This window comes from Lepisma saccharinum, unplaced genomic scaffold (genome assembly GCF_977018435.1).
Source record: "Lepisma saccharinum unplaced genomic scaffold, izLepSacc3.1 HAP1_SCAFFOLD_263, whole genome shotgun sequence".
Lineage (NCBI taxonomy): Eukaryota > Metazoa > Arthropoda > Insecta > Zygentoma > Lepismatidae > Lepisma > Lepisma saccharinum.
The window spans coordinates 443,443-465,169 of NW_028143023.1; the positions used below are offsets into that span (position 1 = coordinate 443,443).

Consider the following 21,727-nt stretch of genomic DNA (forward strand, 5'->3'; position numbering starts at 1 on the left):
TTTTGCTCCACAGATTACCGTTAAAGGTAAAAATTCTGGGAGAGTAAACTTCTCGGCCAAGCACCATCAGCAACGGAGGTGGGAGCGTTAACTTAGCATTATGTGATAACATATATACACACCTCTCGTCTAAAAGACAAATCTTTCTGCCTGCACAGTGTTCAACTGCGGCTTTCGTTCTCTACAGTTAGTTTCTAACTGCAAAAGAAAGAACATTTTTCATTCGCAACTTGGCTTGGAGTCAAGTTGTTGCCTCCCATGCTAAACCGGGAGGTCCTTCTTCTTCTTGTTTGGTCGGCTGGGTCGAAACCCCAAAGTCCAGCAATCCGCCACCTGCTGGAAGCCCCGGCTGCCAGCACCCGGTGAAGGTGTCGGCTGCCGGTTTGGGAGTCCTCCCCCGGTCGAAACTGGGGTCTGGACTCCCGGCGAAGGTCCCGTAGGGGACCTCCTAAAAGAAAGAGTCTGCTTTTCAGGTGCCGTGCAGCCGACAGCACGAACCTGCAAGCGAGGGCTGCCTTTCAACGGGTCGCCACCGTACGGAGGCTTCACCGCTCACGACGCCCCGCCAGATACTCAAGTCGTCTACGAGTGGTTCAAGGGTCCCAACTTCCGAGTGCTTGATTACCCCGTGAATCCCCATCTAGAATCCCAAAGACCTCGGTCAGTGGGGCAAGTGGGCGGAGTCTCGATGGCACTACTCGCGGGGAGCCTCACCCCCCGGGTTGGGGGGGGTGGTTGGTGACTCCCCGCCTTACCGGTCCCCCGTGAGGGGGTCCAGCGTTGGTGGTTCTGCCTTTCAGAGTGCAGGGACCCACGGTCACGCAGCTCCGGGCACGGCTTCGGCCTTAGAGGCGTTCAGGCTTCAGCCGTCGGACGTAGCTTCGCACCAAGGTTCGATCGAACCGGCGCGGTACCATTGGTCCGAACCTGGGGTTCCTCTCGTACTAACCAGGATTACCTTGGCCGCGTTCTAAACGCCAGGAGGATAAAACTAACCTGTCTCACGACGGTCTAAACCCAGCTCACGTTCCTTGTTGGTTGGTGAACAATCATACGCTCGGGGAGCGCTGCGTCCCCACGGTAAGAAGAGCCGACATCGAAGGATCAAAAAGCCGCGTCGCTATGAACGCTTGGCGGCCACGAGCCAGTTATCCCTGTGGTAACTTTTCTGTCACCTCCCGCCGAAGATCCTTCGGACGGGGAGGATCGATAGGCCCCGGTTTCCCGGGTCCCACCCGTACTGAGGGTGCGGATCAGGGCGGCTTTTGCCCTTTCGCTCTACCCGAGGTTTCTGGCCTCGGTGAGCCGCCCTTAGGACACCTGCGTTATCCTTTGACAGATGTTCCGCCCCAGACGAACTCCCCACCTGCCGTTGTCCCCGGATCGGGTCGGCCCCCTGTCCGGCACGGACCGGGAGTCCGGTCCGGCCGGCCAGTAGCAGGGGCCTTGGTTCATGAACGGCGTGCGACGAAGCCGGAGCCCCGACACCCGCGTCCCGCCCAACCGGGTGAGTCGGGAAACCGTGAGAGTAGTGGTATTTCACCGGCGGGCACCCGAAGGAGCCCTCCCACTTATGCTACACCTCGTCACGTCTCCCGACAGCGGCAGACTAGAGTCAAGCTCAACAGGGTCTTCTTTCCCCGCTGACATTCTCCAAGCCCGTTCCCTTGGCTGTGGTTTCGCTAGACAGTAGGTAGGGACAGAGGGAATCTCGTTAATCCATTCATGCGCGTCACTAATTGGATGACGAGGCATTTGGCTATTCCACAGGGCCTAGTAGCCTCGTCTTTCCCAAACAATATGTTTGGTATGTCATTTATAGGATATCTATACAGATAAAATATGAGGTCCATTGTGCACGGGACTCTTCAGGATAGCATCCCTACGGATGTTTCACCTTTGTTCCCTTTTGTGCCACGAAACAATCCCTCTAAAAAGAACAGGGAAAAATTCTGATCCATAATAAATATTGTTCAACCAATCAACAAGGTGAGCTTCTGACAGGTTAGTTAAATTAAAAATTAAAAATTATTATTATATCCATAAAATATAGTAGAAGTTATTTTAGTGCCAGTAACTACCTTTTGGCATATGTCTATGAGATCCATTAAAATAATGCAATATTGAAATTACCTCAAATTGCTAGTGAAATATAAACTCCAGCATTTATCAAATTCATTTTGAATCCAAATGACCATTTAGAATTCTAATACTAGTCCTGATAGCGATTAAGCTAATGGTCTTCATTAATTTATAAGAGTAAATTCCTAATTTTTTAAGAGAAGTTACCGTTCCAGATGGTAGAGCTCCTCTTGAACCCACAATTATGGGTGTATGCACTACTGTTTTAACATTAAGTTTGTCTATAAGTACAGGATTTAACCTTGAGTATTTTGTGACTTTTTCATGGTGGGCTTCTTTAAGTGATTGCCCACTTTCTAATCTTACTGTAACGTCTGTTACATAAGCAGTATCTCCTTTAATAGCTACTAAATCTGGTTTTAGAATTTCATTATTGTTAATAAATGTTTGCTCTTTAGCTATTCTCATATCCTGTAAGTTCTTTGAAATTAGATCCGTAATTTCATCGTGTCTTTTCACTCTTAATCCTTTATTAGCTGGGCATTGGCCCAGGACGTGACCCATGGTCTCAGGTGAAGCCTGACATCTTCTGCACAGATCGCTGGATACGCATTTTGCAATTTTCAATATGGAGTTTAAACCCACAGTGTTGGTTCGCATCCTGAGAAAATCATTGTACATATTAGGTTTAAGCAAGTCTGGGTCGAATAAAACCATATTGGATTTTGGGTCGTCCTTAAAATATTCTATACCCATACCTTGTATGGGTTTGGATTTCCAATCCGAGAATGACTTAACCTTTAAATGATTCTTGGCTAGGTTAATTTGCTTAACGTTTAATTCTCCCGATATTCCCAATGTTTTAGCAATGGCTTTTGTTCTATTTTCTAAATTTGTAAATTTGTACAAAAAAGTCACATTGCTATCCTTTGAAAGTTTGAACTTATTCCAACTGTTTAGGATTGCTAATTGGACGATGTTTGACATCTTAGGGATCCCTAAGCCTCCATCCCTCCTTCTGGAGTAGAAGAGGGAATCTGTCGTGTTACTTGGAATTTTATAAATGATCTTGTGAAATTTCCTGATTTCGAAATCTATTTTCTCTAGGAAATTCTTAGAGAGCCCTGCATTTGTCCAGTTGTATTGGACTTTGGGTAAAATATACTTACATACTATGGTTGATTTTTGATAAGGTTTGAGTGATAGTTTGCAAACATTGGTGAGAATTTGTTGAAATCTTTGTATAGTAAATTTATTAGATATGCCCTGTGCAACTGTATATGGGTTGCCTAAGTACTCAAATGGTTCATCACACTTAACAGTTTTAATCGGTATACCTGTAATGTACAATGCCGGTTCAGAAGAAATCCAATTTCGTTTTGAATTTTCTATTGCAAAACCAATACACTTGTTATGAGCTAGAGTCATATCAAGTTTACCTAGTTCTTCAACCACTAAATCTAATTGCGACTGCATGTCTTCTTCTTTGGTTGTGAAAAGTATTATATCATCTGCGTAAGCTAGTGCGGATAGAGAGAGTCATAGTTACTCCCGCCGTTTACCCGCGCTTCCCTGAATTTCTTCAGCGCGACATTCAGAGCACTGGGCAGAAATCACATCCCGTCAACACCCTTCCAGGCTGTCGAGATGCTTTGTTTTAATTAAACAGTCGGATTCCCCTGGTCCGTGCCGGTTCTGAGTCGACCGTTCGTCGGCGGCCGACTCGAGGGGAGGCACGTTCCCCCCAGCGCCCCCGAGGGGGGCCAGGGGTTAGGTGCGTTCCCCTCAGAGAGCCCAGGGACGCTCGCGGAAGTCCGACGCGCGGTCCAAGCTTGGAACAACCCCGGAAGGATGTCCCTCGCCAAGACCCACGCCGGACCGAACCCGCGGTGGCCCCCCGGGCCCCGACCGGCCCCGGTCCCCAGAGCCAATCCTTGTTCCGAAGGTACGGATCCAGATTGCCGACTTCCCTTACCCACATTAGTCTATCGTCAAGAGGCTCTTTACCTCGGAGGCCAGATGCGGATTCGGGTACGGCCAGGCCTCGGGACTCTGCTGCGCTGTTCCCACCAAGATTTTCAAGGTCCGACGGGCACCCGGGGAAACCGCACCCAACTACGGTTCTCTTAGCTTTCCCCAGTGTCCCCTTCTCCTTCTGGGAAGATTCCGGGGAGCGTAGGGGATCGCTCTGACAGAACAGACAACTCTGCCCCCGGGACCCGACAGATTCTCCTGGTGGCACCAGTTACCTGGACTTACGGACTTCGAGGGAACCCGCGACGCACTCCCGGTCCCGAGACGCGGCGGAGGGCTGGATACCCCACTTCCCTTTCGACCGCGGCCGAGACGCCGGCGCCTCGCGCTAACCACTACACCTCTCCCGGTGGCAGCGCGAAACTGACCCGACGCATCGGTGGGAGTTTTCCGCGGTCTAAGGACCGGCTCACCCGCCTGCAACTGCTGTTGAGGCGGAACCCTTCTCCACGTCTGACCTCAGCGAGGTCTCATCAGATTATTTGCTACTACCACCAAGATCTGCAACGACGGCGGCTCCAGGCAGGCTCGCGCCCAGACCCTTCCACGCTCACCGCCGCGCCCTCCTACTCACCGCCGCATCATTCTTGCATTGATGCCAATGCATTAGCATTGCGGCGGCGGCCGGGTATAGGCACGACGCTCGATTGCCATCCATTTTCAGGGCCGGTTGCTTCGGCAGGTGAGTCGTTACACACTCCTTAGCGGATGCCGACTTCCATGGCCACCGCCCTGCTGTCTTGAGCAACCGACGCCTTTCATGGTTTGAGCAGCGTCGATTCAGGCGCCTTAACCCGGCGTTTGGTTCATCCCACAGCGCCAGTCCTGCTTACCAGGAGCGGCCCACTGAGCACTCGGGTCCAAGAAGGCCCCGCTTCGCCCTAGGGGCAAGCGGGACCTCCATCCCGTTCAGAGTTTGAGAGTGGGTCGAGGCCGTTTCGGCCCCGAGGCCCCCGGTCATTCGCTTTACCGGGATGGACCCCCCTTGCGAGCGCCAGCTGTCCTGAGGGACACTTCGGAGGGAACCAGCTACTAGACGGTTCGATTGGCCTTTCGCCACTATGCTTAGCTCAGACGGTCGATTTGCACGTCAGAGGCGGTTCGGACTTCCACCAGGGTTTCCCCTGGATTCGTCCTGGCCGAGCATAGTTCACCATCTTTCGGGTCCCAGCGAGTGGGCTCTTAGGTACGATCCCCGCACCCGGAGGTGGGGGATCGCCCCGGGACTGCGCGAGGGCCCTTCGTTGAGCGACTCCGGGTCACCTCGATCGTCCCAGTCGCTTTGACTGCGCCTTCGGGTTTAGTGATTCCCTTAGACTCGCCCACGCGCTAGACTCCTTGGTCCGTGTTTCAAGACGGGTCGGATGGGCCACTCGTTGACCACCGCACGGGCCCAGGGCTCACAGTACGCCCCCCGCGAACCCCCCGGACGAGCGGGGGACGGGGGGACACTGCCAGGCACGCCACAGCGAGCTGCGACCTCTACGCCTTCCGCCTAAAAACGGCGGCGGATCCCCAGGCCTGCCCATGAGCCGTCGGGTTCCGTCCGGGTCACCGGGGGTTCTCCGGACGAGCCGGAGAGCTCCACCCCAGGCCCTTAGGACGGATCCCAACGAGCCGCGGTGCCCTACCGGGCGCGGAATGAAGGGGGACCGTCCCGGACGCACCCTCGCAGACGGGAGGTCCCTAAGGAAGGGGACAACCCCGCTCGGGGGCCGGAGACTTGGTCCTTAACCCTTGAATCACCTTCCCCCATCGAACTCTCGAGCTCCATCCGTTTGACCCCCAGGCGGTTTCACGTACTCTTGAACTCTCTCTTCAAAGTTCTTTTCAACTTTCCCTCGCGGTACTTGTTCGCTATCGGTCTCGTGGTGATATTTAGCCTTAGGAGGAATCTACCTCCCACTTAGGGATGCATTCCAAAGCATCCCGAATCCTTGGGAAAGCGCCCAGCCCGACTCGGCAAGGCGGAGGTTCGCACGGGCCTAGCACCCTCTGTGGGATGTTGGTCCTTTCAAGTTACACTTAGAACCTCCCGCCGAGCGGGATTTACGGACGCTCCCTTCCACCAAATCGCCCGCCGGCTCGGATAACCGTGCCGGAGGCTTGGGTGACGGGCTTCTCCCTTTTCGCTCGCAGCTACCGAGGGAATCATTGTTATTTTCTTTTCCTCCGCATATTGATATGCTTAAATCGTGCGGGTGGTCAACCCTGAGTCGAGGTCGGGTGCGGTTTCCTAGGAGGTCCGAGGGATCTTCCTCGTCGCCCAACGCAGGTCCTCCTATCTAGACGGTAAGGCGGCTCTCGAGCTTCGGCGGAAACCTCTAACCTTGACCGAGCTCTCCTTCCGCGCGAACCGAAGAGACAGGCTCTTCCACGCGTCCGTAGACGACTGTTGGAAACTTACCCTGCGTTCAACGCGAGGCACCCGCCCGGACGAAACTGAGTCGTCCGGCCGGCTCTCCCACTCCACTTAATTCCAAACTTTGGAAATTTAACCTTCCGAGCATCAGAGTGGTCCAGCCACAATGTCCGAAGAAGCCTACATCCCGATCACCGGCGAGCAACTATAGTCCGGCCGGCAAATGTGCCGGCCGGACATGCTAAGCATGTCTGCCGCCACCTTTTTCATTCTACACGTGCATTCTTTACGGTGCTCTAAAGCTAGGTTCAACCTAAGTGCAAAATACAACCATCTCTGCTTGCACTTCTGCAAGTGCCGGTCAATTATAGTCTGGCCGGCATGTCTGCCGGCAACTTTTTCATTCTCCACGTGCTTTCTTTAACTTGCTCTACAGCTAGGTCCAACCTAACTGCAAAAGACAACCATCTCTGCCGGCACTTCAACAAGTTGCTCGCCCCTGAATGCTCGGAAAGCTGCTTCCGGGATACGGATACGGACTGCTCCGGGATGACCCCGCTCCTTCGAGGCCCCTTCCACGCACGCACGCATCCGTAGACCGGTCTTTCCACTTCTCGTACTAGAATGGAGTCCTCCGAGAAGACGACCTCGCGGCCGACTCCTAATGATCCTGTTTCGGATTCGACCTCGCGACCGCTCTTACCTCGCTGAGAGAGGCGGCCGCGAGACTTTCGTGGCGTGCTGTTACACGCGCTGTGCTCGCAAGAGCACATGTGTCATTTACAAACTTCCGACACTCAACCAGGACCGACCCAGGTAAAGACCCGGGCCGCAATGTGCATTCGAAACCGTCGATGCTCTCTGTTTTGCAGATCGCAAATTGACTCGCAGCTAGCTGCGTTCTTCATCGACCCACGAGCCAAGTGATCCCCCGCCTGGGGTTGTTTGTGGTTTGCTGTAGTGCGACAGGTCGCACTTCGGCGGAATGATGTGTCTGTTCATCGGGAAGCGCCCTCGCGAGCCTCCCCGGATGATACCTACCCCCCCGTCTCCAAGGCCTCGAGACGGGGTTCGGGTGCATGTTTTAGCGGGGCGATACCTTTAAAGGTCGAGTCTCACCTACCCCTGTTAACGTGCAACTTTGAAAGTGCCGGGCAATTATAGTCTGGCCGACGCAAGCGCCGGCCGGACGGACATGCATTGCATGCTTTGTTTAATTTGCTCTACAGTTAGGTAGTAGTGGAGCGAAGGGGGAATCGCCTTACTCCGCACACCCGATCAGCCAGGCATTCCCTGCGAGGGGGAATGCCCCCGTTGGGGGCCGAGGACCGATTCTTGACCCTTCAAAAACCAACTACGTACCATCCGCCGGCTCCGGGAGTTTTAGTCCCCCTTCGACGCACTTGCGGATGGAAGACAAGGTGAAGAAGCGGATATACCGTACGGTAATGATCCTTGGGCAGGTTCTCCTACCCAAACCTTGTTACGACTTTTGCTTCCTCTAAGTGACCAGGTTCGGCCGTCTTCCCGACGGTTCCTGCGGAAGGTGGAACCCCCGCAGGGCGCCGGTCCAAAGGCCTCACCGTATCACTCGATCGGATGCATCGACGGGCGGTGTGCACAAAGGGCAGGGACTCGATCAACGCGAGCTGATGACTCGCGCTTACTGGGCATTCCTCGTTCGCGGGGAATAATTGCAATCCCCGGTCCCTATCACGAAGGAGGTTCAGCGGTTACCCGTACCTCTCGGCAGGGGAAGACGCGTTGTCTCCTTCAGTGTGACGCGCGTGCGGCCCAGGGCATCGAAGGGCATCACTGACCTGATTTAGCTCCCACTCTTGCTGCTTGCGACAACCGGTCCCTCTAAGAAGAGGTTTGATGCGCCGGGGGAACACATACCCCGACGCCTAGTTAATAGGCAGGAGTCTCGTTCGTTATCGCAATCAAGCAGACAAATCGCTCCACCAACTAAAATCGGCCATGCACCACCATCCACCGAATCACGAGAGAGCTCTCAATCTGTCAATCCTTGCGGTGTCCGGGCCTGGTAAGTTTGCCGTGTTGAGTCAAGTTGAGCCGCACGTCCCACGCCTTGTGGTGCCCTTCCGTCAATTCCTTTAAGTTTCAGCTTTGCAACCATACTCCCCCCGGAACCCGAAATCTCTGGTTTCCCGGAGGCTGCGCGCACGGTGTTCTTGAACCTTGCGCATCGCTGGATGGCATCGTTTATGGTTAGAACTAGGGCGGTATCTAATCGCCTTCGAACCTCTAACTTTCGTTCTTGATTAATGAAGACATTCTTGGCAAATGCTTTCGCTGTAGGTAGTCTTGCGAGGATCCTAGAATTTCACCTCTCCCCTCGCAATACTAATGCCCCCGTCAATCCCTTTTAATCATTACCTCTGGTTCGAAAACCAACAGAGAGAACCGAGGTCCTGTTCCATTATTCCATGCAAGGAGCATCCAGGCGAATAGCCTGCTTTGAGCACTTTAATTTGTTCAAAGTAAACGTCCCGGAATCCCCCGGTCCACTCGGTGAAGAGCAGACCGGGGAAACCGAGAAGACGTCCGGTACGGCCAGTTGAACGCCTGACGGCGAACCGACCGCCCGAGACCCAGATCCAACTACGAGCTTTTTAACCGCAGCAACTTTAATATACGCTATCGGAGCTGGACTTACCGCGTCTGCTGGCACCAGACTTGCACTCCGATAGGTTCACCCAACTGTTTAGGGTGGATCCATTCCGATTACGGGGCCTCGGATGAGTCCCGCATCGTTATTTTTCGTCACTACCTCCCCGTGCTGGGAGTGGGTAATTTGCGTGCCTGCTGCCTTCCATAGATGTGGTAGCCGTTTCTCAGGCTCCCTCTCCGGAATCGAACCCTGATTCCCCGTTACCCGTAATCACCATGGTGGGCCAATAACCCACCATCCACAGTGTGATGAGGCAGACATTTGATAGATGCGTCGCCGGTGCTTGACCGTGCGATCTGCCTAGAGGTTACTTAGAGTCACCAAATGAGTCGGCCCGCAGAAGCGGACCGTTTGGTCTTTTGAATGGTAACGGCACCCCGTCCGGTTGCCCGGCCGGAGACACCGTGAGCATGTATTAGCTCTGGAATTGCCACAGGTATCCAAGTAGGATGCGTACGATCTAAGGAACCATAACTGATGTAATGAGCCATTCGCGGTTTCACTTTGGTAAAGTCTGTACTGAGACATGCATGGCTTAGGCTTTGAGACGAGCATATGACTACTGGCAGGATCAACCAGGGTACGGTGCATACGGTGCGTATGCAGCACTCGCGCGAGGCAGAGTGCCATGTTTTAAGCGAGGAAAGCAGCTCGCCACTAACTTAGGCAACGCAACACTGACGCTTGAAGAACGACAGGTTACACCGCTTTCCAGAAAACATAATTATACTACTCCCACTACTTCGGTTAGAGGTCTACGTAGTTCCACTTTCTTTAAAGCTGGAAACTTCGAGACGTTCGTTTGCGCGCGGGAACGGCGAACCGACTTCTTCGATTGGCAACGTGCCCGCAGGCTGGGAGCTCCCAGCGAACAGCCGTGCCTGTACGGCAACAGGCAGCCACTCAAGACGGCGCTCCGGAGAACGCACGCTTCGACGGACACCCGTACTAAGTTCTCGGGAACCTTCGGGTTTAGGTTGTCTCGCCACGGAGGCTGGCACGTACGCTGCTTTCCTTCGGTGCAGGCTTCGACTTAGAGTCGTTCGGTCGAGCCGGAGTTCCCGAAGTAAGCAGAGCGGACGGGTCAACTTCAGAAACGATGCAACGCAAACCGGAGAAGGCATCGCCGTCACCGGGAGAGAAAAGAGAGAGCTAGCTTGCTTTCCCTTGGTGCAGGTTTCATCCTAGAGTCGTTCGGATGAACCGGAGTTCCCAAGGGAGGCAAGCGAACACCGGTCGGGTACCTTGTGTCACTTCCCGCTAACCGAAATGTGAAAAAGTAGCTCACTATCCCACCCACCCTCTACCTAGAGTCGTTTGGAAGAGAGGAGGTGGGCGAGTTACCGTCAAAACGTCGGCGTTCCTTGCTTTCCCACGGTGCAGGCTTCAACCTAGTTTCTTTTAGGATGAGCCGGAGTTCCCGAGGTAGGCAGGATCGCCGGCGATTGACGTCTCGTCACTTCTCGGCAGCGAGGGCTGACAAAATGAATTGCTTTAACTCGGTGCAGGCTTCATCCTACATTCGTTCGGATGAGCCGGAGTTCCCGAGGTGGGCAAGTGCTCCCGCAGGACAGGTTCTCTTAACTCGCTCGGCTTCCGACGGTTGACGTTTTAGCTTGCTTTCCCTCAGAGTGCTCAGCCTAGAGACGTTCGGAAGAACAGAGGTAGGCAAGTTATCCGCTTGAGAGGCACCTTGATTTGACATGCCATGCTTAACCTCGGTGCAGGCTTCAACCTAGAGTCGTTCGGATGAGCCTGAGTTCCCGAAGTAAGCTAAGCTTCCCCACTAGGGTGGGTAAGTCAATTCAAGGTGTCTGATGCTCAACCTACATGCGTTCGGAAGAACACAAACGGTTACGTCACGTGTCGGAGGCGAACCACAGTGTACGAGGGCTGACAAGTTAGTAGCAACAAACTTGGTTCAGGTTAAACCAGTCTTCCAAGGAAGGCTACCTTCCCGCTTGCGCGGCTCTGTCACTTACTCGTACACGGCGCAGAAACAAAGATGGGTGCCGTGAATTTTCCGAAAACTATGAATACAGCAATGCTTTTCGGAAAACAATTCGAACCCCAACATCCCACGTGAGTGGGGTTGCCTTTGAACGCATAGCTAACGTTCGCTTCGGGTCTCATCCGAGAGGATGATCCCTACTCCATCCACGAAATTGCAAACGGCGGTTGACCGACAGTGAAGGCATTGATACCGATTGGTATACCTACCTCCCCGGTTGCTTGCGTGGCGGGTGAGCAGTTGGGTTCGAATTAGACTAGATGCCTGAACCGAGGTCCATGCACCTCTGAGGTGGTTGCTTCACCTCAACGTGACTCGCAAGTGGGACAAGCTTGCTGTATCGCCCTGTGCTCGCCACGTAATACACAGGGCACGCTCAAGAGCTTGCTTAGCAAGCTCAAGAGCCACCATTCCCACCATATATCAATATGAATTGATTTACTCTTTTTTAACTATGCAAACTTGCACCTCGATCGTTACGTTTAGCAACAGATGCAAGCTCAACTAAAGTCAAAGAGTAGTAGCTTGGGAAAAGATTTCCCTTTGCGACTAGAGTCTTATGCTCATTGGTTGACGGTCTATGTACCGATATACGGTAAGAGACTGGGAAACACACAACTCCTTAACTTCGCCCAGACAGACAAATCTATCTGAAAGTACAAGCGTGGTTCAAGCCAAGCTCCTTCGCCCTCGGAGGTGGTAGTTCCATCTCATCGTGACTCGCAACCTGTGCAAAGGTGCTGTATCGCCCTGTGCTCGCCACGTAATGCACAGGGCATCGCTCAAGAGCATGCATAGCAAGCACGAGAGCCACCTTTCCCACCATATATGAATATGAATTGATTCACTCTTTTTTTAACAATGCAAACTTGCACCTCTATCGTTACGTTTAGCAACAGATGCAAGCTCAACTAAAGTCAAAGAGTAGTAGCTTGGGAAAAGATTTCCCTTTGCGACTAGAGTCTTATGCTCATTGGTTGACGGTCTATGTACCGATATACGGTAAGAGTCTCGGAAACACACAACTCCTTAACTTCGGCCAGACAGACAAATCTATCTGAAAGTACAAGCGTGGTCCAAGCCAAGCTCCTTCGCCCTCGGAGGTGGTAGTTCCATCTCATCGTGACTCGCAGCCTGTGCAAAGGTGCTGTATCGCCCTGTGCTCGCCACGTAATGCACAGGGCATCGCTCAAGAGCATGCTTAGCAAGCACGAGAGCCACCATTCCCACCATATATCAATACGAATTGATTTACTCTTTTTTAACTATGCAAACTTGCACCTCTATCGTTACGTTAAGCAACAGATGCAAGCTCAACTAAAGTCAAAGAGTAATTGCTTGGGAAAACTTTCCCTTTGCGACTAGAGTCTTATGCTCATTGGTTGACGGTCTATGTACCGATATAAGGTAAGGTGCATACGGTGCGTATGCAGCACTCGCGCGAGGCAGAGTGCCATGTTTTAAGCGAGGAAAGCAGCTCGCCACTAACTTAGGCAACGCAACACTGACGCTTGAAGAACGACAGGTTACACCGCTTTCCAGAAAACATAATTATACTACTCCCACTACTTCGGTTAGAGGTCTACGTAGTTCCACTTTCTTTAAAGCTGGAAACTTCGAGACGTTCGTTTGCGCGCGGGAACGGCGAACCGACTTCTTCGATTGGCAACGTGCCCGCAGGCTGGGAGCTCCCAGCGAACAGCCGTGCCTGTACGGCAACAGGCAGCCACTCAAGACGGCGCTCCGGAGAACGCACGCTTCGACGGACACCCGTACTAAGTTCTCGGGAACCTTCGGGTTTAGGTTGTCTCGCCACGGAGGCTGGCACGTACGCTGCTTTCCTTCGGTGCAGGCTTCGACTTAGAGTCGTTCGGTCGAGCCGGAGTTCCCGAAGTAGGCAGAGCGGACGGGTCAACTTCAGAAACGATGCAACGCAAACCGGAGAAGGCATCGCCGTCACCGGGAGAGAAAAGAGAGAGCTAGCTTGCTTTCCCTTGGTGCAGGTTTCATCCTAGAGTCGTTCGGATGAACCGGAGTTCCCAAGGTAGGCAAGCGAACACCGGTCGGGTACCTTGTGTCACTTCCCGCTAACCGAAATGTGAAAAAGTAGCTCACTATCCCACCCCACTCTACCTAGAGTCGTTTGGAAGAGAGGAGGTGGGCGAGTTACCGTCAAAACGTCGGCGTTCCTTGCTTTCCCACGGTGCAGGCTTCAACCTAGTTTCTTTTAGGATGAGCCGGAGTTCCCGAGGTAGGCAGGATCGCCGGCGATTGACGTCTCGTCACTTCTCGGCAGCGAGGGCTGACAAAATGAATTGCTTTAACTCGGTGCAGGCTTCATCCTACATTCGTTCGGATGAGCCGGAGTTCCCGAGGTGGGCAAGTGCTCCCGCAGGACAGGTTCTCTTAACTCGCTCGGCTTCCGACGGTTGACGTTTTAGCTTGCTTTCCCTCAGAGTGCTCAGCCTAGAGACGTTCGGAAGAACAGAGGTAGGCAAGTTATCCGCTTGAGAGGCACCTTGATTTGACATGCCATGCTTAACCTCGGTGCAGGCTTCAACCTAGAGTCGTTCGGATGAGCCTGAGTTCCCGAAGTAAGCTAAGCTTCCCCACTAGGGTGGGTAAGTCAATTCAAGGTGTCTGATGCTCAACCTACATGCGTTCGGAAGAACACAAACGGTTACGTCACTTGTCGGAGGCGAACCACAGTGTACGAGGGCTGACAAGTTAGTAGCAACAAACTTGGTTCAGGTTAAACCAGTCTTCCAAGGAAGGCTACCTTCCCGCTTGCGCGGCTCTGTCACTTACTCGTACACGGCGCAGAAACAAAGATGGGTGCCGTGAATTTTCCGAAAACTATGAATACAGCAATGCTTTTCGGAAAACAATTCGAACCCCAACATCCCACGTGAGTGGGGTTGCCTTTGAACGCATAGCTAACGTTCGCTTCGGGTCTCATCCGAGAGGATGATCCCTACTCCATCCACGAAATTGCAAACGGCGGTTGACCGACAGTGAAGGCATTGATACCGATTGGTATACCTACCTCCCCGGTTGCTTGCGTGGCGGGTGAGCAGTTGGGTTCGAATTAGACTAGATGCCTGAACCGAGGTCCATGCACCTCTGAGGTGGTTGCTTCACCTCAACGTGACTCGCAAGTGGGACAAGCTTGCTATATTGCCCTGTGCTCGCCACGTAATGAACAGGGCACGCTCAAGAGCTTGCTTAGCAAGCACGAGAGCCACCATTCCCACCATATATCAATATGAATTGATTTACTCTTTTATAACAATGCAAACTTGCACCTCCATCGTTACGTTTAGCAACAGATGCAAGCTCAACTAAAGTCAAAGAGTAGTAGCTTGGGAAAAATTTCCCTTTTGCGACTAGAGTCTTGTGCTCAATGATTGACGGTCTATGTACCGATATACGGTAAGAGACTGGGAAACACTCAACTCCTTAAATTTGCCCAGACAGATAAATCTATCTGAAACTCCAAGCGTGGTTCAAGCCAAGCTTAGTCGCCCTCGGAGGTGTTAGTTCCATCTCATCGTGACTCGCAACCTGTGCAAAGGTGCTGTATCGCCCTGTGCTCGCCACGTAATGCACAGGGCACGCTCAAGAGCTTGCTTAGCAAGCACGAGAGCCACCATTCCCACCATATATCAATATGAATTGATTTACTCTTTTATAACCATGCAAACTTGCACCTCGATCGTTACGTTTAGCAACAGATGCAAGCTCAACTAAAGTCAAAGAGTAGTAGCTTGGGAAAACTTTCCCTTTGCGACTAGAGTCTTATGCTCATTGCTTGACGGTCTATGTACCGATATACGGTAAGAGACTGGGAAAGTAGTTCCATCTCATCGTGACTCGCAGCCTGTGCAAAGGTGCTGTATCGCCCTGTGCTCGCCACGTAATACACAGGGCACGCTCAAGAGCTTGCTTAGCAAGCACGAGAGCCACCATTCCCACCATATATCAATATGAATTGATTTACTCTTTTATAACCATGCAAACTTGCACCTCGATCGTTACGTTTAGCAACAGATGCAAGCTCAACTAAAGTCAAAGAGTAGTAGCTTGGGAAAACTTTCCCTTTGCGACTAGAGTCTTATGCTCATTGGTTGACGGTCTATGTACCGATATACGGTAAGAGACTGGGAAACACACAACTCCTTAACTTCGCCCAGACAGAAAAATCTATCTGAAACTCCAAGCGTGGTTCAAACCAAGCTTAGTCGCCCTCGGAGGTGTTAGTTCCATCTCATCGTGACTCGCAACCTGTGCAAAGGTGCTGTATCGCCCTGTGCTCGCCACGTAATACACAGGGCACGCTCAAGAGCTTGCTTAGCAAGCTCGAGAGCCACCATTCCCACCATATATCAATATGAATTGATTTACTCTTTTTTAACTATGCAAATTTGCACCTCCATCGTTACATTAAGCAACAGATGCAAGCTCAACTAAAGTCAAAGAGTAGTAGCTTGGGAAAACTTTCCCTTTGCGACTAGAGTCTTATGCTCATTGCTTGACGGTCTATGTACCGATATACGGTAAGAGACTGGGAAACACACAACTCATTAAATTTGCCCAGACAGATAAATCTATCTGAAACTCCAAGCGTGGTTCAAGCCAAGCTTAATCGCCCTCGGAGGTGTTAGTTCCATCTGATCGTGACTCGCAACCTGTGCAAAGGTGCTGTATCGCCCTGTGCTCGCCACGTAATACACAGGGCACGCTCAAGAGCTTGCTTAGCAAGCACGAGAGCCACCATTCCCACCATATATCAATATGAATTGATTTACTCTTTTATAACCATGCAAACTTGCACCTCGATCGTTACGTTTAGCAACAGATGCAAGCTCAACTAAAGTCAAAGAGTAGTAGCTTGGGAAAACTTTCCCTTTGCGACTAGAGTCTTATGCTCATTGCTTGACGGTCTATGTACCGATATACGGTAAGAGACTGGGAAAGTAGTTCCATCTCATCGTGACTCGCAGCCTGTGCAAAGGTGCTGTATCGACCTGTGCTCGCCACGTAATATACAGGGCACGCTCAAGAGCTTGCTTAGCAAGCACGAGAGCCACCATTCCCACCATATATCAATATGAATTGATTTACTCTTTTATAACCATGCAAACTTGCACCTCGATCGTTACGTTTAGCAACAGATGCAAGCTCAACTAAAGTCAAAGAGTAGTAGCTTGGGAAAACTTTCCCTTTGCGACTAGAGTCTTATGCTCATTGCTTGACGGTCTATGTACCGATATACGGTAAGAGACTGGGAAACACACAACTCCTTAACTTCGCCCAGACAGAAAAATCTATCTGAAAGTACAAGCGTGGTTCCAGCCAAGCTCCTTCGCCCTCGGAGGTGGTAGTTCCATCTCATCGTGACTCGCAACCTGTGCAAAGGTGCTGTATCGCCCTGTGCTCGCCACGTAATGCACAGGGCATCGCTCAAGAGCATGCATAGCAAGCACGAGAGCCACCATTCCCACCATATATCAATATGAATTGATTTACTCTTTTATAACCATGCAAACTTGCTCCTCTATCGTTACATTAAGCAACAGATGCAAGCTCAACTAAAGTCAAAGAGTAGTAGCTTGGGAAAACTTTCCCTTTGCGACTAGAGTCTTATGCTCATTGCTTGACGGTCTATGTACCGATATACGGTAAGAGACTGGGAAACACACAACTCATTAAATTTGCCCAGACAGATAAATCTATCTGAAACTCCAAGCGTGGTTCAAGCCAAGCTTAATCGCCCTCGGAGGTGTTAGTTCCATCTGATCGTGACTCGCAACCTGTGCAAAGGTGCTGTATCGCCCTGTGCTCGCCACGTAATACACAGGGCACGCTCAAGAGCTTGCTTAGCAAGCACGAGAGCCACCATTCCCACCATATATCAATATGAATTGATTTACTCTTTTATAACCATGCAAACTTGCACCTCGATCGTTACGTTTAGCAACAGATGCAAGCTCAACTAAAGTCAATGAGTAGTAGCTTGGGAAAACTTTCCCTTTGCGACTAGAGTCTTATGCTCATTGCTTGACGGTCTATGTACCGATATACGGTAAGAGACTGGGAAAGTAGTTCCATCTCATCGTGACTCGCAGCCTGTGCAAAGGTGCTGTATCGCCCTGTGCTCGCCACGTAATATACAGGGCACGCTCAAGAGCTTGCTTAGCAAGCACGAGAGCCACCATTCCCACCATATATCAATATGAATTGATTTACTCTTTTATAACCATGCAAACTTGCACCTCGATCGTTACGTTTAGCAACAGATGCAAGCTCAACTAAAGTCAAAGAGTAGTAGCTTGGGAAAACTTTCCCTTTGCGACTAGAGTCTTATGCTCATTGGTTGACGGTCTATGTACCGATATACGGTAAGAGACTGGGAAACACACAACTCCTTAACTTCGCCCAGACAGAAAAATCTATCTGAAAGTACAAGCGTGGTTCCAGCCAAGCTCCTTCGCCCTCGGAGGTGGTAGTTCCATCTCATCGTGACTCGCAACCTGTGCAAAGGTGCTGTATCGCCCTGTGCTCGCCACGTAATGCACAGGGCATCGCTCAAGAGCATGCATAGCAAGCACGAGAGCCACCATTCCCACCATATATCAATATGAATTGATTTACTCTTTTATAACCATGCAAACTTGCACCTCTATCGTTACATTAAGCAACAGATGCAAGCTCAACTAAAGTCAAAGAGTAGTAGCTTGGGAAAACTTTCCCTTTGCGACTAGAGTCTTATGCTCATTGGTTGACGGTCTATGTACCGATATACGGTAAGAGACTGGGAAACACACAACTCCTTAAATTTACCCAGACAGATAAATCTATCTGAAACTCCAAGCGTGGTTCAAGCCAAGCTTAATCGCCCTCGGAGGTGTTAGTTCCATCTCATCGTGACTCGCAACCTGTGCAAAGGTGCTGTATCGCCCTGTGCTCGCCACGTAATACACAGGGCACGCTCAAGAGCTTGCTTAGCAAGCACGAGAGCCACCATTCCCACCATATATCAATATGAATTGATTTACTCTTTTATAACCATGCAAACTTGCACCTCGATCGTTACGTTTAGCAGCAGATGCAAGCTCAACTAAAGTCAAAGAGTAGTAGCTTGGGAAAACTTTCCCTTTGCGACTAGAGTCTTATGCTCATTGCTTGACGGTCTATGTACCGATATACGGTAAGAGACTGGGAAAGTAGTTCCATCTCATCGTGACTCGCAGCCTGTGCAAAGGTGCTGTATCGCCCTGTGCTCGCCACGTAATACACAGGGCACGCTCAAGAGCTTGCTTAGCAAGCACGAGAGCCACCATTCCCACCATATATCAATATGAATTGATTTACTCTTTTATGACCATGCAAACTTGCACCTCGATCGTTACGTTTAGCAACAGATGCAAGCTCAACTAAAGTCAAAGAGTAGTAGCTTGGGAAAACTTTCCCTTTGCGACTAGAGTCTTATGCTCATTGCTTGACGGTCTATGTACCGATATACGGTAAGAGACTGGGAAAGTAGTTCCATCTCATCGTGACTCGCAGCCTGTGCAAAGGTGCTGTATCGCCCTGTGCTCGCCACGTAATACACAGGGCACGCTCAAGAGCATGCATTGCAAGCTCAAGAGCCACCATTCCCACCATATATCAATATGAATTGATTTACTCTTTTATAACCATGCAAACTTGCACCTCTATAGTTACATTAAGCAACAAATGCAAGCTCAACTAAAGTCAAAGAGTAATAGCTTGGGAAAAGCTTTCTCTTTGCTTCTATGCGACTTTAGTCGCAAGCTCAACGTTTGACGGTCTAAATACCGATATACGGTAACAGCCTGGGAAACATCTTTCTCACACACTTCTCCCAGACTCAATACACATGCGGTTCCTTCTGCAGGTATTGCCCTTTGGTGCAAGCACACTGGGAAGACTCAATCATTCTTCTCTTTTCCCAGACAGAGCAATCTATCACGAAATGCAAGCGTGGTTCAAGCCAAGCTCCTTCGCCCTCGGAGGTGGTAGTTCCATCTCATCGTGACTCGCAACCTGTGCAAAGGTGCTGTATCGCCCTGTGCTCGCCACGTAATGCACAGGGCATCGCTCAAGAGCATGCATTGCAAGCACGAGAGCCACCATTCCCACCATATATCAATATGAATTGATTTACTCTTTTTTAACCATGCAAACTTGCACCTCTATAGTTACATTAAGCAACAAATGCAAGCTCAACTAAAGTCAAAGAGTAATAGCTTGGGAAAAGCTTTCTCTTTGCTTCTATGCGACTTTAGTCGCAAGCTCAACGTTTGACGGTCTAAATACCGATATACGGTAACAGCCTGGGAAACATCTTTCTCACACACTTCTCCCAGACTCAATACACATGCGGTTCCTTCTGCAGGTATTGCCCTTTGGTGCAAGCACACTGGGAAGACTCAATCATTCTTCTCTTTTCCCAGACAGAGCAATCTATCACGAAATGCAAGCGTGGTTCAAGCCAAGCTCCTTCGCCCTCGGAGGTGGTAGTTCCATCTCATCGTGACTCGCAACCTGTGCAAAGGTGCTGTATCGCCCTGTGCTCGCCACGTAATGCACAGGGCATCGCTCAAGAGCATGCATTGCAAGCACGAGAGCCACCATTCCCACCATATATCAATATGAATTGATTTACTCTTTTTTAACCATGCAAACTTGCACCTCTATAGTTACATTAAGCAACAAATGCAAGCTCAACTAAAGTCAAAGAGTAATAGCTTGGGAAAAGCTTTCTCTTTGCTTCTATGCGACTTTAGTCGCAAGCTCAACGTTTGACGGTCTAAATACCGATATACGGTAACAGCCTGGGAAACATCTTTCTCACACACTTCTCCCAGACTCAATACACATGCGGTTCCTTCTGCACGTATTGCCCTTTTGTGCAAGCACACTGGGAAAACTCTATCATTCTTCACTTTTCCCAGACAGAGCAATCTATCACGAAATGCAAGCGTGATTCCAGCCAAGTTCCATCGTCCTCGCAGGTGGTTGCTCCATCTCTCCGTGACTCGCAAGCGGACACAACTTGCTCTTTCGCCCTGTGGTCGCCACATACTCACAGGGCACTTACTCCCCTAAGGTTCTTTAACAATTGATTCGCTATGTGTAAACCATGGAGCTTTCCACCTCTCCTCCTCAATTCACGCAAGCTCCAAGATTGTCTAAAGTCAAAGAGTAAAGCTTTGGGAAAACCTTATTTCTCTTTCTGTTTTCCCAGCCTCACTTCTTTCTTGGGCACCCCTACGTCCATTGCCGTTATTATACCCAAACTGGGAAAGACTTGTGTTAAGTCACCCAGATACCTTAAACCCCCCAAGTATCTTTGGTGCCAATTCCGTGTTTCCACACATGTGATACGTTTTCCCAGCCTCACTTCTTTCTTGGGCACCCCTACGTCCATTGCCGTTATTATACCCAAACTGGGAAAGACTTGTGTCAAGTCACCCAGATACCTTAAACCCCCCAAGTATCTTTGGTGCCAATTCTGTGTTACTTCACATGTGATACGTTTTCCCAGCCTCACTTCTTTCTGGGGCACCCCTAAGTCCATTGCCGTTATTATACCCAAACTGGGAAAGACTTGTGTCAAGTCACCCAGATACCTTAAACCCCCCAAGTATCTTTGGTGCCAATTCCGTGTTTCAACACATGTGATACGTTTTCCCAGCCTCACTTCTTTCTCGGGCACCCCTACGTCCATTGCCGTTATTATACCCAAACTGGGAAAGACTTGTGTCAAGTCACCCAGATACCTTAAACCCCCCAAGTATCTTTGGTGCCAATTCCGTGTTTCATCACATGTGATACGTTTTCCCAGCCTCACTTCTTTCTGGGGCACCCCTACGTCCATTGCCGTTATTATACCCAAACTGGGAAAGACTTGTGTCAAGTCACCCAGATACCTTAAACCCCCCAAGTATCTTTGGTGCCAATTCTGTGTTACTTCACATGTGATACGTTTTCCCAGCCTCACTTCTTTCTGGGGCACCCCTAAGTCCATTGCCGTTATTATACCCAAACTGGGAAAGACTTGTGTCAAGTCACCCAGATACCTTAAACCCCCCAAGTATCTTTGGTGCCAATTCTGTGTTTCATCACATGTGATACGTTTTCCCAGCCTCACTTCTTTCTCGGGCACCCCTACGTCCATTGCCGTTATTATACCCAAACTGGGAAAGACTTGTGTCAAGTCACCCAGATACCTTAAACCCCCCAAGTATCTTTGGTGCCAATTCCGTGTTTCATCACATGTGATACGTTTTCCCAGCCTCACTTCTTTCTGGGGCACCCCTACGTCCATTGCCGTTATTATACCCAAACTGGGAAAGACTTGTGTCAAGTCACCCAGATACCTCCCACCCCCCAAAGAGAAAAGGGCTAAAATTCGGTCACTCTTCACCCTAAAATCATGAAACCTCATTTTTTTTTTTTTTTTTAAATGAATCGTATATGCATGTAAATAAAGAAAAAAAAACTCCCGAACCTC

The 21,727-nt window shown here is 50.5% G+C and overlaps 2 non-coding genes and 1 pseudogene across 2 annotated transcripts; all 3 read right to left on the minus strand.

Moving 5' to 3' along the window:
• Positions 1–492: 492 nt before the first annotated feature.
• Positions 493–6,341, minus strand: LOC145982629 (large subunit ribosomal RNA; annotated as a pseudogene).
• A 928-nt stretch (positions 6,342–7,269) lies between these two features.
• On the minus strand, positions 7,270–7,421 carry LOC145982627 (5.8S ribosomal RNA). Its single transcript, XR_014441122.1, has one exon. It is a non-coding gene; the product is annotated as a 5.8S ribosomal RNA (ribosomal RNA).
• Positions 7,422–7,924: 503 nt separating this feature from the next.
• On the minus strand, positions 7,925–9,755 carry LOC145982628 (small subunit ribosomal RNA). The gene has a single exon (XR_014441123.1). It is a non-coding gene; the product is annotated as a small subunit ribosomal RNA (ribosomal RNA).
• Between the last annotated feature and the right edge of the window lie 11,972 nt (positions 9,756–21,727).